General features: G+C 49.7%; 1 pseudogene; it reads left to right on the top strand.

The window, feature by feature from the left end:
- The first annotated feature begins 2,049 nt into the window (after positions 1 to 2,049).
- Positions 2,050 to 8,568, top strand: LOC118095764 (diamine acetyltransferase 1-like; annotated as a pseudogene).
- The last annotated feature ends 3,740 nt before the right edge of the window (positions 8,569 to 12,308 follow it).

Genomic DNA, 12,308 nt, shown 5'->3' with positions numbered 1-12,308 from the left:
ATCTGGCTGGGTTCCCCCAGCCACTCTGGGCAGCTTCCAACAAAATATTAAAAACACGATAAAACATCAAACATTAAAAGCTTCCCTAAACAGGGCTGCCTTCAGATGTCGTCTAAAAGTCAGATTGTTCTTTATTTCCTTGACATCTGGTGGGAGGGCGTTCCACAGGGCGGGCGCCACCACCGAGAAGGCCCTCTGCCTGGTTCCCTGTAACTTCATTTCTCGCAGGGAGGGAACCACCAGAAGGCCCTCAGCGCTGGACCTCAGTGTCCGGGCAGAACGATGGGGGTGGAGACGCTCCTTCAGGTATACTGGACTGAGGCCGTTTAGGGCTTTCAAGGTCAGCACCAACACTTCGAATTGTGCTTGGAAATATACTGGGAGCCAATGAAGATCTTTCAGGACTGGTGTTATGTGGTCTCGGCAGCTGCTCCCAGTCACCAGTCTGGCTGCCACATTCTGGATTAGTTGTAGTTTCCGGGTCACCTTCAGAGGTAGCCCCACGTAGAGCGCATTGCAGTAGTCCAAGCAGGAGATAACCAGAGCATGCGCCACTCTGGCCAGACAGTGCAAAGGTAGTGTTATAAAATCATATTGGGGGGGGGGGGTTGCAGGACACCATTATTAATGAACAGAGAGGGGTGACAGCTGCAATACCCAGAATCCTGTTCAATGCCATCTTCCCTGTCTCCCCACCCCTCCAGCTAGGACACGACCCTGCCTGAAGGAAGGCTTAAGGATCTGCATATGCACAACAGTTAGCATAAACTCACACATTTCCCCTCTCCACCTCCCCTCCGCCCAGAACAAAACAATGTTTCCAGAAGAAGGGGGGGGGAAACCGCCCAAATCCAAAGTTAAACTTTTCTACTCAAGTTAATAATACAGCCTATTATATGTTCTCTTACCATGAAATCTCTATCCGCTGCCTCTGTATTAGAATTGCTGTTTTATATCTTAGAACTGTATATGTCAGGACTGCTACCTTTTAATTAGAAATCCCTGCATTAGGTATGTTTTCCAGGTATATTTTCTGTATGAACCCTGTATGATCCCAACCCACCTGAACCTTGCCCTACTACCACCCTATACCCATTCAAGGACACACGGACAATAGAGGGATTAGCTGGAACAACTTTATTCAAATAAATTGCCATCCTCAACGTAGCCCACCCTTCCATGGCCTGGAGGAAAACACCTGCCGGGCGGACTTCCACCCCACGGAAATCGCCAGGAACTGCCCCACCTCTGCACCCATCTCGACTGATTGCCCTTCCTGCCAAACAACAGGGAGCACCATCAGCGACAGGAGAAGAGCAATTGACATCTCTCCATCTGAAAGGAAAAGTCATCTCCGCACCCAGCTAATCCGATCCCCCACCCGTCGCCCTTGTCTCCCCCTCCCTCCCAGTCCAGAGATTTCCACGCAGGGACAGGAGGGCATAAAAAGGGACTTTACCATTTCCCGGGGTTCCTTCCTTCTTTCCAGAGGCAGGGACCCTACAGCTGTAGCTTTGCATTCTGCAATAAAGGGATCAGTTTGTTTTTCCTGACAGCATCGTGTGGTCTCTGTCATTTTCCCGGCGGAGCTGAACTTAGTGCAAATTTTGGAGCTTCCGACCCGCGTCTGTCCTTCTTAAAAGGCAACGCATTTTGGGGTACATTTTTCATAACAGTAGGAAGGGTCTCATCCTGCGTACCAGATGGAGCTGGTAGACAGCTGCCCTGGACACAGAATTGACCTGCGCCTCCATGGACAGCTGTGAGTCCAGAATGACTCCCAGGCTGCGCACCTGGTCCTTCAGGGACACAGTTACTCCATTCAGGACCAGGGAGCCATCCAAACCCGGATGGCTTTAAGGCAGCAATGCTTCTGAATGCCAGGAGGAAAGAGTTGCTCTTGTGCCAAATCCTGCTTGCAGTGGTGGGACTGTGCCCTCCCTGCCCTCCTCTTACGCAACTCGGCTGCCTGCGTGACTCCCCTGTAAGGACCGAAAGAGAGAGCAAGTCGACTTTGGGAGACACTGGACTCGGTTCCTGCCTTGAGCCATGATTTTCGCCATCCGTCGCTGCACCCCTAAGGATCTGAAGGATATTATGCGGTTTATTGAGGTGGGGGCCGTGGCGGTGGGAGAGGCTGTGCACCCCAGTATTGACCTGGAGTGTCCTCTCCTGGGGTCTGAGCCTCAGGTGGATTCGAGACAGGATTGGGTCATTCGTCAGTGTGGCAAAGAGTCTGGAATCACAGGGTTTTGCTCAAGTCACAGAGAAGTTCTCCTGCCCTGCCCGCTGATATTAGCAGGGGTGTGTGAAAAAGCCCTCTCTCATTCAATTTCAGCGGACCTCGCATGGGAGAGTTTCTGTGGATCAGGCCCCCAATATAGCAGGTCACGTTTGCACCTTGAATTTTGGAGTGGTGTTGCGTCACTTTAAATGGACCTGGTCCTGGCTTCCCCCAAAGAATCCCGGGAGTTTAAAAGAAGTTTAAGGGTGCTGAAAGTCGTTTGGAGAATCATAGAATTGTTGAGTTGGAAGGGACCCCGAGGGTCATCTAGCCCAACCCCCTGCAATGCAGGGATCTTTTGCCTAATGCGGGGCTCGAACCCGTGACCCTGAGATTAAGAGTGTCGTGCTCTAACCGACCAAGCTGGCCCTATTTTCTCTCACAGAAGGAGTCCCCTGGGAAGAGGGACGGATGGGTATAGATTTCGTAAAATCTATACACTGTTTGATTCTTTTATAAAAAGCAACAACAACCCTCAAAGCAGTTTTCCAAAAAGATAAAATTATAGATAAGAATCATTGACAGCAATGAGTTAATACTCTCAAAAAGTTAATACAGTAAACTAAAAACAGATTAAAACTCTCACCAGCTTTCTAAACATCTGGGTAGGTTTGTCTAAAGAGTTTAGCAGGCGCCGGAAAGAGTACAATGAAGGATCCTGTCTGATATCAAGAGGCAGGGAGTTCCAAAGTGCTGCCACGCTAAAATATCAAGTTCTTGCAGATGTGCAGTGAGTATTATGTGGCACCTGTCAGTTTTGATTATTGAAGCAGTCAAGTGGAAGAATGTGGGGTAAGGTGATTTTGCAGGTAAACTGGTCCCAAGTTGTTAAGGGTTTATGCATCCCTTTGATTGATTGTTAATCTGGAAATTGTGGTCCTGTGAGGAGAAAGGGGTGTGCTCAATTTCCTAATAACTCTCAGCATCCTTAACAAACGTTGGGATTCTTTGGGGGGAAGCCGTGTCTCTTTGGTTTGGTTGAGCAGCTAAAAACTCAGCGAGGTCATTTCCCGATTCCTGTCTGTGCTTCAAGTCCACGCCAGAGAAGGGGCGGAGAGGATGTCTTCACCTGATGTGTGTGTTACCTTTTTGGTTTCCCTGTCCTTGCAACCTCCCTCCTCGATCTCCAATTCACGAAGACGTCATCTGAGCACGCTCAGTGACTTTCTCAAGTGTACACACCTCAGCTGAGCCGCAAGGTGGCTTCCGTTATATGGATTGCAGATAACATCATGCGCCCGCAGCTTCAAACATCAGCGTAAAGGGCCGTGCAGGAAAATCTGGTTTCCCTTTGATGATCCCTACTGAGACCCCCAAACCTCTTCAGATGGCCCCTGGGACCCAGGTGTCCTGGCACCTATTTCTGCCGCTGGGGGGAAAAGGCAAAGGATATTGGGGCTCCCCCTTCAAGCACGAACCTCTCTCCCTCTTTACAGGAGATTGCAGTCCTTCACAACGTACCTTTGGGCTCAGTCAGAACCAACGTGGAAGGTAAATAAGTGGTGCGTAGGAGATTTTTGTGGGTGCTGGTGGGGAGCAAGCACCCAACTCTTTGGGCTTCCTCCATCTTCTGCAGGCCTGTTCCTTGGGGTTTCCTCCTGGCTTAGCCTGCCCAGGTTCGCCGAACTGCAGTTGGCCTCGTAAAATTGGTGGAGCTTCCTAAAACAAGCACACTCTATCTGATAACAAAGGCAGAGGAGCAGAGGCTGGCTAAAAAGTTGGCAACAACCTCCACTCATCCCCTTGCCCCCTTGTCCATCACCAACTGAACCGGGGACGCAGGGGTTTGCTTCCTCCTCCGTCCTTTGAGCTGTGATCCCCGCATTGCAGGGGGTTGGACTAGATGACCCTTGGGCCCCATTCCAACACTACGCCTCCACGATTCTTCCTTTCTCCACTTCCTCCGCGGAGCTGAAGAAGGCTGGCTTCGGGGAGCACCCCAGATACAAGTGCTTTGTGGCTGAAATCCCCCCGGAGGAAAAACGCAAGGACGGTAATTTTGAACAGAGCGGGGAGGGAGCAACTTTCAATAAATTGACGGTTCTGGCACAAGATGCTGCCGGAGGAAACTTTGGCTCAAAACAGAGTCAAAACAAGAGCAACGAGGCTTGCTTGTGACTTCTCTAGCAACAGGTTGCTTTTCTGTACAAGCATATCGGTCCAATAAATGCTAAATATTACTTTGTTCTCGTACAGTGGTACCTTGGGTTACAAACGCTTCAGGTTACAAACGCTTCAGGTTACAGACTCTGCTAACCCAGGAATAGTAGCTCAGGTTAAGAAGTTTGCATTGCGGGTTTCTGCTCCCCCCCAGGTCGCAGTCTTGCTGGGTACACCCTGTTTTCGTACACCTATAACACCTTGCGAGGGAGGAACGCCTATGTGGACAATCTCTACGTCATGCCAGAATTTAGAGGTATGGGCAGGGAGGGGTGTCTTTTGGGGTGGGGGCGGCGAAGGAACCTTTCTCCTCTTCCAAGGAACGAACAGCTCCTCTGAAAATGACTTGGCAGAGCAGAAGCTCACGCCAGCCAGCAGTGTGATGCAGAAACAAAAAAGGCGAATGTGATTCTCCGCTGTGTCAACAAATGTTGGGTGTCCAGATTAAGGGAAGTCATTATCTCATTATATTCTGCCTTGGTCAGACCACACCTGGAGTCCCGTGTCCAGTTCTGGGCGCCACAATTTAAGGATACAGTGGTACCTGGACTTCCAAAGGCGATCCATTCTGCGGCGCAGGTTGGAAGTCGAAGCGTCCATTTTGCGCATGCGCAAAGCACGATTATGCGCTTTGCGCATGCGCAGACCGCGCACGGGGTGAAAAAACTTCCGGGTTAGCGGACTTCGGAAGTCGATACCTTCGGAAGTCGAGGCATTCGGAAGTCGAGGTACCACTGTATTGGCAAACTGGGAAATGTTCAGAGGAGGGCAACCGAGGTGATCAAAGGTCTGGAAACCAAGCCTGATGAGGAACAGTTGAAGGAGTTGGGTATGTTTAGTCTGGGATAGAGGAGACTGAGATGAGATGTGATAGTTGTCTTCAGATATCTGAAGGGCTCTCCCATGGAAGAGGGAGCAAGCTTGTTTCCTCCTTCTCTGTAGGGTAGGACTCGAACCCATGGCTTCAAGCCACAACAAAGTAGATTCCGCCTTAATTTTAGGAAGTACTTTCTGACGGTTCAACCGTATCTGAAGAAGTGTGCATGCACACGAAAGCTCATACCAAAATTAAAAAAACTTGGTCTTTAAGGTGCTGCTGGAAGGAATTTTTTTATTTACTTTCTGACGGTAAGAGGAGTGGAACGGACTAGTTCAGAAGGCGGCAGGATCTCCTTTCAAGCAGATGTTGGATGGCCATCTGCCAGGGATACTTTAGCTGTGATCCCTGCATTGCAGGGGGTGAGACTAGATGAGCCTTGGGGGTCCCTTCCAACCCCACCTCCTCAGAAGGTGGTGGGCTGTCACCTTTGTTGGCCATTTTTCAACAGAGGTCGGATGGCCACCTGTCCAGGTCTTTCCAGCTGTGGTTCCTGCAGCGAGTTGGGTCCCTTTCAACTCTACTAGATTCTAACTTCACAGCCACAGGACCGCAGCTTTGAAAGGGGTCTCTGGGTATCATCTAGACCAGGCATAGGCAAACTCTGGCCCTCCAGATGTTTGGGACTACAATTCCCATCATCCCTGACCACTGGTCCTGTTAGCTAGGGATAATGGGAGTTGTTGTCCCCAAATATCTGGAGAGCCGGAGTTTGCCTATGCCTGGTCTAGAGGACTGGCCCCTCCAAAACCCCATAATATATTTGCAAATGTCCTTTAGAACATCACCCCCCTCTCCTCAGAATGGGAATCACCCATATTGGGGGGGGAGGGTCACTCACTCAGATTATTTTGATATTCCTCATTTTGGCTGCTTTCTTTCCTTGCAGGGAAAGGAATTGGCAGTGCGCTTATGAAGCAAATGGCGGAGGTGAGTCCAGCGTGCGTCCTTACCTTCGTTGATACCCAGCTCTACCTCTCTTTCAAATCAGAACCAGTGAAGGCGGTGAAGGTCCTGTGTGAGTGTCTGGAGGCGGTTGGAGGATGGATGGCAGCTAACAGATTGAGGTTGAATCCCGACAAGACAGAAGTACTGTTTGTGGGGGACAGGAGGCGGGCAGGTGTGGAGGACTCCCTGGTCCTGAATGGGGTAACTGTGCCTCCGAAGGACCAGGTGTGCAGCCTGGGAGTCATTTTGGACTCACAGCTGTCCATGGAGGCACAGGTTAATTCTGTGTCCAGGGCAGCTGTCTACCAGCTCCATCTGGTACGCAGGATGAGACCCTACCTGCCCACGGACTGTCTGGCCAGAGTGGTGCATGCTCTAGTTATCTCTCGCTTGGACTACTGCAATGCGCTCTACGTGGCGCTACCTCTGAAGGTGACCCGGAAACTACAACTAATCCAGAATGCGGCAGCTAGACTGGTGCCTGGGAGCGGCTGCCGAGACCACATAACACTGGTCTTGAAACATCTACATTGGCTCCCAGTACGTTTCCGAGCACAATTCAAAGTGTTGGTGCTGACCTTTAAAGCCCTAAACGGCCTCGGTCCAGTATACCTGAAGGAGCATCTCCTCCCCCATCGTTCTGCCCGGACACTGAGGTCCAGCTCTGAGGGCCTTCTGGCGGTTCCCTCGCTACGAGAAGCCAAGTTACAGGGAACCAGGCAGAGGGCCTTCTCGGTGGTGGCACCCACCCTGTGGAATGCCTTCCCACCAGAGGTCAAAGAGAACAACAATTACCAGACCTTTAGAAGGCATCTTAAGGCAGCCCTGTTTAGGGAAGCTTTTAATGTTTGATGGAATTCTTTATTTTAATATTTTGTTGGAAGCCGCCCAGAGTGGCTGGGGGAACCCAGCCAGATGGGCGGGGTATAAATATTATTATTATTATTATTATTATTATTATTATTATTATTATTATTATTATAGTGATGAGGGAGGCCTCATCACTGTTGTTGTTTAGTCGTTTAGTCGTGTCCGACTCTTCGTGACCCCATGGACCAGAGCACGCCAGGCACTCCTGTCTTGCACTGCCTCCCGCAGTTTGGTCAAACTCATGTCCGTAGCTTCGAGAACACTGTCCAACCATCTTGTCCTCTGTCGTCCACTTCTCCTAGTGCCCTCCATCTTTCCCAACATCAGGGTCTTTTCCAGGGAGTCTTCTCATCTCATGAGATGGCCAAAGTCTTGGAGCCTCAGCTTCAGGATCTGTCCTTCCAGTGAGCACTCAGGGCTGATTTCCTTCAGAATGGATAGGTTTGATCTTCTTGCAGTCCATGGGACTCTCAAGAGTCTCCTCCAGCACCACAATTCAAAAGCATCAATTCTTCTGCGATCAGCCTTCTTTATGGTCCAGCTCTCACTTCCATACATCACTACTGGGAAAACCATAGCTTTAACTATACGGACCTTTGTCGGCAAGGTGATGTCTCTGCTTTTTAAGATGCTGTCTAGGTTTGTCATTGCTTTTCTCCCAAGAAGCAGGTGTCTTTTAATTTCGTGACTGCTGTCACCATCTGCAGTGATCAAGGAGCCCAAGAAAGTAAAATCTCTCACTGCCTCCATTTCTTCCCCTTCTATTTGCCAGGAGGTGATGGGACCAGTGGCCATGATCTTGGTTGTTTTTTGGTGTTGAGCTTCAGACCATATTTTGCGCTCTCCTCTTTCACCCTCATTAAAAGGTTCTTTAATTCCTCCTCACTTTCTGCCATCAAGGTTGTGTCATCTGCATATCTGAGGTTGTTGATATTTCTTCCGGCAATCTTAATTCCGGCTTGGGATTCATCTAGTCCAGCCTTTCGCATGATGAATTCTGCATATAAGTTAAATAAGCAGGGAGACAATATACAACCTTGTCGTACTCCTTTTCCAATTTTGAACCAATCCGTTGTTCCATATCCAGTTCTAACTGTAGCTTCTTGTCCCACATAGAGATTTCTCAGGAGACAGATGAGGTGATCAGGCACTCCCATTTCTACCCTGCTGGGTAGTCCACAATTAATATTGCAAGTTAGATGCACCAAAGCTGAATTTCTGCCTCTTCTTTCTCCAGGATGCTTGGAGCCAGGGATGCACCCAGTTGCAAATGTATGTTTCTGCCTCGAAAGAGGAGGACATCGGGTTCCTTCTGCGCCGCGGAGGCGAAGACCTCAGTTCCGAGGAGGGCTGGAACCTCTTTCGCATCCATAGCCACGTCCTGCGAGGGATGGCGTCTCGGAGCAAATTCTAAGCTGGTGGCGCTCCTGGGGGGGGGGGGCGAGATTTGCGACTCTGGAGGAAAGGGAAGGATCCCTGGCGAGAGGTTGAAGGTTCCTCCCAGGCGCGGCTGGAAAACCCGTTGACAAAGCCAGGAGGACACTGCACAAACGATACATGTGTCAAAAGTAATAATAAAGGAGAGGTGTTTTTGGAGCATGTGCAGAGTGACTTTCTCTTCCACCATCGTTGGAAGTTGCAGGGAACTAGGCAGAGGACCTTCTTGGTGGTGGCGCCTGCTCTGTGGAACGCCCTCCCAACAGATGTCAAAAAGGAAAACAACTACCAGACTTTTAGAAGACATCTGAAGGCAGCCCTGTTCAGGGAGGCTTTTAATGCTTAATAGATTATTGTGTTTTATTTTTCTGTTGGAAGCCGCCCAGAGTGGCTGGGGTATAAATAACAAATTATTATTATTATTATTATTATTATTATTATTATTATTATTACCATCTGTTCATGTAGACACCGCTTTCCCACATGCTTGTGCCCAGATTGGCTCGCAGCTACCGGTAACAACAGCAACAACAACAACAATGCTTTTTTCTTTTAAAATGTTTAGGGGTACTCTCATTTTACTACTCATATTAAAATACTGCCCCTCAATGAGGCCAAGTTTAGATTCACAAAATGTTTAGGGGTATGCAATGCGTACCCTGCGTACCCCCAGAAAGAAGCACTAGTAATAATGATAATAATAATAATAATAATAATAATAATAATAATAATAATAATAATAATTCTATGCTGCCCATCTGACTGGGTTGCCCCAGCTACTCCGGGCAGCTCCCAACAAAATATTAGGTAAAGGAACCCCTGACCGTTAGGTCCGGTCACGGACAACTCTGGGGTTACGGTTGTGGCGCTCATCTCGCTTTACTGGCCAAGGGAGCCAGCGTACAGCTTCTGGGTCTAAGCTGCTTCTGGCGAACCAGAGCAGCACACGGAAATGCCATTTACCTTCCTGCTGGAGTGGTACCTATTTATCTACTTGCACTTTGACGTGCTTTTGAACTGCTAGGTGGGCTGGAGCAGGGACCGAGCAACGGGAGCTCACCCCATTGCGGGGATTCGAACCGCCGACCTTCTCATCGGCAAGCCCTAGGCTCTGTGGTTTAGACCACAGCGCCACCCGCGTCCCCAACAAAATATTAGCAACACAATAAAACATCAAACATTTTAAACTTTTCTGTACAATGTCTCTAGATCACAGAATTGTAGAACTGCAGAGCTAGAAGCGGACCCCCAGGGCCCATCTAGTCCAACCCACTGCAATGTGGGAATCACAACTCAAAAATCCCTGGCAGACAGCCGTCCAACCTCTGTTTTAAAAAATTGATGTAACAGCCAACCACCTTCTGAGGCCAGAGAGCCATAGGATTGTAGAATTGGAACAGACCCTATGATTCTTCACCGAGTAGCCAGAATCAGGCCCCCCAAGTCTGGGATTGGCAGGAAGAGGAAATTTCCCTGGCAGCTGGTTTAAGCCTCAACCATTGTAGCTTAAACTTTGCCTCCCCTTTCTTGAACCCTTTCCCTCAAGTCCCTCGCGCAAACTTTGCCCTCCAAGTCCCTCTCAGAAGCTCCCAGTGCAGTTTATTCTTTAACTAAACGGAGATGGCATTCGTCCCCCTTCCCTAATCTTTAACTCGAACCCAGCTCCCTTTGCCATTTAAGCTCCATGTTTAGATCCCTCCCCACAATAGCTGTAAGGTGAGCAGAGGAGGGCAGCCAAGATGGTCAAGACGGTCTGGAAACCAAGCCTTGTGAGGAACAGTGGGTGGAGTTGGGGATGTTTAGCCTGGAGAAGAGGAGACAGCTACATTAGTAAAAAAACACCACCACAGTATTTCAAATGCATTATAGACATGCAACACTAGATGGCGCTGGGGAGCAAAGAAAATTCATTTGCATTTTTCCATAGTGGTTGTTTTTTTTTTTAATTTTTAATATAACGTTTTAATTTCTGACTTATTTATAGTGGCTTTCCCCCTGTGTGTAGATCCACCCTGAGATGGGATAGAACAGCCACCTTCAAATATCTAAAGGGTTGTCCCATGGAAGATGGATCAAGCTTGTTTCCTCCAGCCCTGGAGGGTGGGACCCGATCCAATGGCAGAAAATGAGATTGAAGGAATTGCGGTGGGTATATCCACCTGCAGACATTTAAAACAGAACACAGTACTGCTCCCCAAAGAACCCTGGGAATTGCCAGTCTTCCTCCCACCAACCTACAGTTCACAGCGCCCTGAACAAACTACAATTCCCAGGGGCTCGATCTCCCTCACAGGCGGTCAGTTTGGGGGAGCAGACAATACTTATCTGCAGCCAAAAATAGTGCCAGCCTGCATTGGCAATTCTCCTGTTGTCGCTCTGAAAGTGGATGATTGGCGACTTTGTCACGCAGGCGACATGAGCAAATCAGGGCCAGACGTTTCCTGAATCCAAATTCACCCAGTTCTGCGATGATGAGCATATTTGCTCAACTTATACAGAGTTTGTGTACAGTGTGCCAGCTGAATCAGAAGGCATGTGTTTGCTCACGGTGCGTGATTCACACTACCTCGGGACCCGGGTTTCCAAGCATCTCGGGTGCCTCCGCAGGGAGGGAGGAAATGGCCAGCCGGCAAGAGGGGCCCGATTCAGCCAGAGGCAGGAACCTGCAGGATAGGATCTTATAAAGTTGTTTCCCCCTCTCTTAACACTAGCATTCTTGGACATTACACGAAGCTGGTTGTTGGAAGATTTGGGGTAGAAAAGGCCTTCTTTGTGCATGGTTAAACTGTGGAACTCCCTGCCACAGGAGGCAGTGAGGATCACCAACCTTGATGGCTTTAAAAATAGGGGGGCTATTGATGGCTAAGCTCTGCCTCCAGGGATGGGGGCAGTGGCGCTTCTGAATACCAGTTGCTGGAAACCGCAGGATGGGAGAGTGCCGGGTCTTGTGTTCAAATCCTGAGCCACTGTTGACCTGATCCAACAGCCAGGCTGTTATTGATGTTAAGGGGGGGAAATCCTGCAGTACGGGACTTACCCCGCAACCCAGCTCCTTGTTGGGGTCCCTCTGATCAGCAAAGGAGGAGTCTTCAGCCAAGTTACAGAAGCAAATCAGCGGTCAGTAGACCTGATCGTTATTTGCTGCAACATACGGTAGGTCTAAACAACAGAGCCTAGGCCTTAGGGCTTGCTGATCAGAAGGTCAGTGGTTCGAATCCCCACGATGGGGTGAATTCCCGTTGCTCTGTCCCAGCTCCTGCCAACCTCGCAATTGGAAAGCACGTCAAAGTGCAAGTAGATAAATAGGTAAGCAGCGTTTCCGTGCGCTGCTCTGGTTCGCCAGAAGTGGCTTTGTCATGCTGGCCACATGACCTGGAAGCTGGACGCCGGCTCCCTCGGCCAATAATGCGAGATGAGCGCGCAACCCCAGAGTCGGTCACGACTGGACCTAATGGTCAGGGGTCCCTTTACCTTTACCTTCGACTACATGTCAGGGGGCAGCCTCTTCGCTGGAATTTCCTGCTGGGCAGATTTTCTTCTTGGCTCTGTTCATCCAGAGTGAGGCTCACCCAGCCCTGCCTTCTCGAAAACTCTGGCCGGCAGCCCATCTTCTCCTCGCTGAGATACAGGAGGCCTGACGGATTGACCTTGGGACCGTCCTTCTCCCTGCAAAGCACCCAGAAGCCCCACCCCACCCCCACCCGAGTCGAGTTGAGTCGTCACTGTTGTAAG

Source organism: Zootoca vivipara, chromosome 12 (genome assembly GCF_965207765.1).
Source record: "Zootoca vivipara chromosome 12, rZooViv2.hap1.1, whole genome shotgun sequence".
Taxonomy (NCBI): domain Eukaryota; kingdom Metazoa; phylum Chordata; class Lepidosauria; order Squamata; family Lacertidae; genus Zootoca; species Zootoca vivipara.
Note: the sequence above shows the minus strand (reverse complement) of the source record. Positions and strands in the feature narration are given on the sequence as shown.